Raw genomic sequence first — 7,114 nt, forward strand, 5'->3', positions numbered from 1 at the left:
AGCCTATCATCAATGCATAGCAAGCCAATTCACTATCATTACAATTCAACTTAGCCATCGCAAAGAGATAACCATCACCAATGCATAGGGTGACTGTCCATCCTGGCTCACTAGGCAGCATTGCACGGCTTGCTTGGCATGGGCGCATGGTGCTGGCCACCGATGCATGGGTTGTGCGCTTGGCTGCATGGCGGGGCACCTCAGCGCACGGGCATGGCTGCTCGACAGGGTGCTCAACATATGGGTGTGGCCACTCGGTAGGGCATTCAACGCTTAGACGTGGCCGCTCGACGCATTGGCAGGGCGTCTGGCCGAGTCTGCTCGATGCATGGGCAGGGTGTCTAGCCGAGGCAGCTCAACGCATGGCTGGGACGCTTGGCTGGCCGCTTGATGCATTGAGCAAAGGCACTGGTTGAGGCTGCTCGATGCATGGGCTACCATCCAATGCATGCTTTGCCTACCCTTGTGCCTTCCAATGCATCATCTACATTTTCCTTCTTCATCCGCATGCCCACACCAACAACCCTTCCAACGCATCAACACCACCCTTCCAACGCATCAACACACTAATTTCTATACTTAGCCAAATTTTCAAGTTTTTTTTCCCCAAAAGTTAAACTTCCAAATTTTCTCTTTTCTTCAAATCTCCACTCTTTTCTCTACCATTACACACTAGTTTCCACATCAACCTACTCACCACACTAGTCTTAGTAGGGAATATACTCAAGTAGAGAAATTAGGATTCGGGGTTCACATTTACCTCCCACTTATAAAAATTTCGTGCTCGAAATTTCGCTACAAGTCCTTCAATTAAACAACTACAGATACTTGTTTCTAATTTGCTCTTCGGCTTCCCATGTTGCTTCTTCCATGCTATGGTTCCGCCATAGTACCTTTACCAATGGGATTGTCTTATTCCTTAAGATCTGTTCCTTTCTGACAAGGATTTCTACTGGTTCCTCTTCATAAGACAAATTCTCTTTCAACTGTACCGGTTGCTCAGGAAACACATGGGTAGGATCTGGAACATATTTTCTAAGCATTGCCACATGAAACACATCATGAATACGAGATAATTCTAGAGGTAAATCCAATCGATATGCCATGGGGCCAACTCTTTCTATTATCTCGTAAGGTCCAATATATCTGGGGCTTAATTTCCTTTTCCTATCGAATCTGAGTATTCCTTTCCACATAGATAACTTCAGAAATAGTTTATCACCAACTTCAAATTCTAATTCTCTTCTCTGCTTCTTTTGCCTATCTCGAGCCATCTTAAGATTATATCTTATAATCTTAATGTTGTCTGATGTCTATTGTACGAGTTCTGGACCTATTAATTTTCTTTCACCAACTTCATTCCAGCATATCGAAGTCCTACATGGCCTACCGTATAGTGCCTCATATGGTGCCATCCCAATACTTGAATGGTAACTATTGTTATACGCAAATTTGATCAACGACAGATGTATATCCCAACTTCCTTTGAATTGCAATATACATGCTCTCGGCATGTCCTCTAATGTCTGGATGGTTCGTTCAGACTGACCATCCATCTATGGATAAAAAGCAGTACTAAAATATAACTTGGTTCCCATAGCTTTCTGCAAACTAGGCTAAAACTTTGATGTAAATCTAGAGTCTCGATCTGATACAATTAAAACTGGAGTTCCAAATTGACTCACGACTTGATCAACATACAGCTTAGCTAATTGCTCTAGGGTATAAGTAATTTTAACGGGTAAAAACTTAGTTGTTTTTATCAATCTATCCACAATTACCCATATACCATCATAGCTCACTGGTGTCTTAGGTAATTCAAACAGGAAATCCATCGTCATATGCTCCCATTTCCACTCTAGTACTGGGAGTGGATTAAGTAATCCTGCTAGCCTCTGTCTTTCTGGTTTAACTTGTTGACATATTAGGCACCTGTCAACATACTCCGCTATTTCTCTTTTCATACCAGGCCACCAGTACAATTTCATTAATGTTCTATACATCTTCATACTGCCTGGATACATAGCATAGGCCGAACTATGTGCTTCTTCTAGAATAGCTTGTTTACGTGCTAAGTCCTTAGGTACGCATATCCTACCTTCTTTCAATAGCACCTTATCAACTCGTAATTGATAATCCGTCCTCAATCCTTTATTTACTTCTTTTGCTAACTTCTGAGGATCAGAGTCCTTTAATTGCTCACGTAGAATATCTTCTACGAGTGTAGGACGCACTTTAAATGAAGCTAATAACCCTTCTGTTTGAACGATTGATAATGCTGCCCTAGCATTATACAACTCATGAATCAGTGTACCCTTCACTGAATTGATACTAGTTCTAGCTGATCTAGTTTTTCGACTTAGAGCATCAGCTACCACATTTGTCTCAAGTTCAGTTCCTTTTGATCAAAGATATGCTTTAAACTTTTATGATCTGTGAATATATGACACAGCTCACCAAACAGGTAATGTCTCCACAACTTTAGAGCTAACACAACTGCTGCTAACTCCAAATCGTGTGTAGGGTAGTTACATTCATGCTTCTTTAACTGTCGAGAAGCATAAGCTACTACCTTTCCCTTCTGCATCAGCAAACATCCTAACCCTTGTCGGGATGCATCACAATAAACCTCAAACTCTTTACCTGGTGTAGGTAGAGTTAATACTGGTGCTGACACTAACCTCCGTTTCAATACTTGAAAACTATACTCGCATTCTGGCGACCACTCAAACTTCGCATCTTTTCTGGTCAGGTTTGTTTATGGTAGAGCTATCTTAGAAAAGCCCTCCATGAATCTCCTATAATAACCTACTAAACCTAGAAAGCTGCGTACTTCGGTTACATTCAGGGGTCGTTCCCAGTTAACTATTGCTTCTATCTTTTGGGAATCAATGCTAACTCCATCAACTTAAACTATATGCCCAAGAAATACGACTTGATTTAACCAAAAATCATACTTACTAAATTTGGCATATAACTCCTTTTCCCTTAGTATCTGCAACACCATCCTCAGATGTTCTTTGTGCTTCTTTGCACTACTAGAATACACTAGTATGTCGTCTATGAAAACTATCACAAGTTGATCCAGATAATGATGAAATATCCTATTCATCAAGTTGATAAATACCGCATGAGCATTTGTTAATCCAAATGGCATTACTAGGAACACATAATGTCTATACCTAGTTCTGAATGTAGTCTTTGGAACATCTGTGTCTTTCACTTTCAACTAGTGATAACCTGATCTCAAATCTATCTTAGAGAACACCGTGGCTCCCTTTAACTGATCGAAGAGATCATCTATACGAGGCAATGGGTACTTATTCTTAATGGTCACCTTATTCAACAGTCTATAGTCTATGCATAATCTAAGAGTACTGTCTTTCTTCTTAACAAATAGGACTGGCACTCCTCAAGGTGACACACTGGGTCTAATATACCCCTTATCTACAAGTTCCTGTAACTAAATTTTTAACACCTTCAGTTTCGTTGGTGCCTCCTATAGGGTGCCTGGGATATAGGTGTTGTAACCAGAACCAATTCAATAGTAAACTCTATTTCCCTGTCAGGTGGTAAGCCTAGTAACTCTTCAGGGAACACATCTAAGAATTCTTGTACCATAGGTACATCCTCAGGTTTCAGTTTCTCATCCTGTGAAACTACTACATAGGCTAAATAGGCTTCGCATCCTTTACTCAATAATTTCCTAGCCTTCACTACTAATATTAAACTTCCTGAAAGTATTCTTTTACTTCCCACCAGGGTTATTTCTTTTTCACTTGGTTTCCTAAACACTATTTCTCTTTTAAAACAATCTATAGTGACATAATGTTTTCTTAAGAAATCCATACCTAAGATAACATCAAACTCTAGTAATTCTAATGAAATCAAGTCAATCCAAAAACTCTGATTTCCAAAAATTACTTCATAATTCCCATACTCATGTACAACTAGAGTATCTCCTATAGGCGTAGAGATAAACAAATCCTCATTCATACGTTCAGGCACTCTATCTATATGTAATGCACACATGCTAGATATGAATAAGTGCGTAGCACCAGGATCAAATAATGCATAAACGGATTGATTACATAAAGTTATCGTACCAGTTATGACATCTTGAGCCTCTTCCGCTTCCTGGTGTGTCATAGCGTATACTCTACCCTATTGCTGTTGTTGTTGCTATTGCTGTTGGGGTCGTCCAGCTACCCCATTTCTGTTTAGCTACACTGGATCCCTCACCTCTAGTTCCGATCGCTCTAGGTTGGTTTACAGTCTGTGTAACTCATCTTTGCTCACTTTGTGCTCTGTGGCCTAGCTGAGGACAATCTCTCTTGAAATGCCCAGCTTGGCTGCACTGGAAGCACACATTTCTATTGCCATAACATACTCCTATATGAGACCTACCACAGTTTACACAAAGTGGTTTCCTCCCTGTACTAGCTACTGACTCGCTAGCACGACCTGATACCGATCTACCACTCGATCTAGCTGCACGTTTTGACCTTTTTCGACCTGAACTTTGCTGGCTCGTGCCTCCAAAACTCCTTATACCTGACTGTCCAGAGAACAGGGGTCTAAATCTCTCATTTCTCGTTTCTCTAGGCATTCTAAATTGTCCTTCACCTTGCTGGAGTACATCTTCCCTCGCTACACTCTTCTCTACTCGGATAGCGGTCTCAACTAACTGAGTGAAATTCACCCAATTGGATGTAGAGGTAACGGGTGTACGTATCTTCCTTCTTAGGCCATTCTCAAATCTTTTACACCTCTCCTTTTCTTCCACGATGATCGGAAGGGCATACTAAGATAACTCAGTAAATCTTTGCTCCTATTCAGCAACCATCATTACTCCCTGAGTTAGCCTAAGGAATTCCTCCCTCTTCCCTTCTTTAAAAGAACTAGGGTAGTATTTATCCTCAAATACTTGTTTGAACTCAGACCAAGTCATAGTTTCCGAACTACTCCTTCTAGCCTCTATCACTTTCCACCACTTTTTAGCCCCTTTCTGCAACAAGAATGCCGCTAACTCAACCTTACGGTCCTCAGGGCACCTCATAACCTTAAAACATTCCTCAATCAAATCCAACCAGATCTCAGCATCCACTGGATCTGTAGCTCCATCGAACATCGTGGCACCTAAAGCTTTCAGCCTCTCGACGCCGAATTTCTTTTCTAGATCGTTCTGAATCGATCCTACACTTGCCGCCAATCTTTAAGTGATTCTATCAAATACTCGATCCTATATCTGGGGTTCTACATCTACCCTTGGTGTACTGGACTTGTTTGCAGAAGTTGCTTCCTGCTCTACTGAGTCTCTAACTCTCTTCCCCTTCGGATCTGGGTCCCATCTAACTTCAGGACCTCCGCTGGTAGGGTCAACATCCCTCTCCTCAATCTGCTTGCTCTGCCTGCCACTTCTCCTCAGCATTTTTGCCTAATTATTAAGTACACATGTTAGGTACTTATCTATGGGACTTAATCTAATGCATGAACTCTCTCTTTCACCCAAAGTCTTATGCTTTAATACTAAACTATCTCAAACCTTCCCAAGTTTACGTATACCTTTGCTCTGATACCAAACTGTCACACCCCGCCTTAGACCACCCTCTTAGCCTAGAGAAGGGCGTGACTGCAGCAGTTATCAACCCTTTGGCTGACACTTACTACCTAATAACTCTTGCGGAATAACTCTGAAACCGAAATATAACTTATATACAGTGGAATGTCTTTAGGCCAAAAATTTATTAATTTAGAAACATAACATATTTAAATTCATTACAACACTAGATTCACAAGTCCCAAAACCCAAAAACCCTAGTCTCTATATGAACAACAGTAACATGTGTACAATATTAACAGTAACCACCTAAACAGACAGGTTACAAATCTCTTTATCCTTTAGTGGCAGAGAAGATACAGAGCTATCTTTAGAGGATTTGACCGCTACCTGTTGGGGGGGGGGGGGAGAGAGAGAAAACATTTGAAAACGGGGTGAGCTTGTGCCCAGTGAATGACTTAAGAAAGGTAATTGATTTTCATGCAAAAATCTCAATAAAGAGTTTAACTGAAATATAAGCTTCTACAGTACTTGTACTACAGTATAAACATTTTCCAAGCATAAAACATATAAAGCTGTTTTAATCATAAAATAGTAAAATTGTTTCTCAGTTGAGAATAACCTTACTGTGGGTAGAAACAATCCCAATATCAACTACTAGACAAGAGAGAACCCTTTTGCTCAATCTCTAACTCTACCTACGTGCACGTGGCCATACTAAGTACCGTCATACCTTAGGTACCTCTATTCATATACCTTCTAAAATTTCCTTCAGTACCTAGTTGGTTTGGTACCTTCTCAAACGCCCTTCAGTACCAATACATACCTTCTCAATGTCCTTCGGTATCTAGTTGAGTGGATAGCTTCTCAAATGTTCTTCGGTATCGCGTTTTAAGTAAAACTACTCATAAATGACTTTCTCTCTTTAAAGCATGTAAAGTATAATACATATAAAAACATGGCTTTAAAGGTACTAACACATTGCTGAGTATATTTAACACATATAAATCGATTTTCAACAATTTCTCACACATACATGCGTTATAACTCATGGTTTACTTGGAAATCACTTGTAAAACTAGCTGGCATGAGAATAATCTTCTTTAAAACATTCTTTCTATAACACGTTGTAATAAAAAATTTTAAGCAAATGTTTTAGTCAAAACGTTTTGCCACTCACCTTGATTGCTTAGGAGCTTTTCACTCTAGTAGCTCCCTTTTCTACCTTGGGCTCCATTTTCACCCCTAGAATCAAGATTCAACTTACAGATTAGATTACTCATAGTTTTGAACCTTATTTTGAGATACTTCCTTCTACAAACATATTCTAAAATGTCTCAGAAAGCTTACTCTAAAATTTGAGCTTAGAACAGCTCATGGTTTGGCTGGAATCACAGAATCTTCAAGACTGGCTCAAGCTTATCCGACAGCCTGACCCTTCTGTCTTCTTCTCAGTTTCCAGCCTGATCCCTTTGAGCTCTTCCTCCGACAGCTCTACCCTAAAAATTACACTTTTAGAGCTTTCAGTTTGCTTTAGAATCACTATAAACGCAC

This window comes from Benincasa hispida, chromosome 9, assembly GCF_027475165.1.
Source record: "Benincasa hispida cultivar pf3 chromosome 9, pf3_genome.v1.1, whole genome shotgun sequence".
In the NCBI taxonomy this organism is placed as follows: domain Eukaryota; kingdom Viridiplantae; phylum Streptophyta; class Magnoliopsida; order Cucurbitales; family Cucurbitaceae; genus Benincasa; species Benincasa hispida.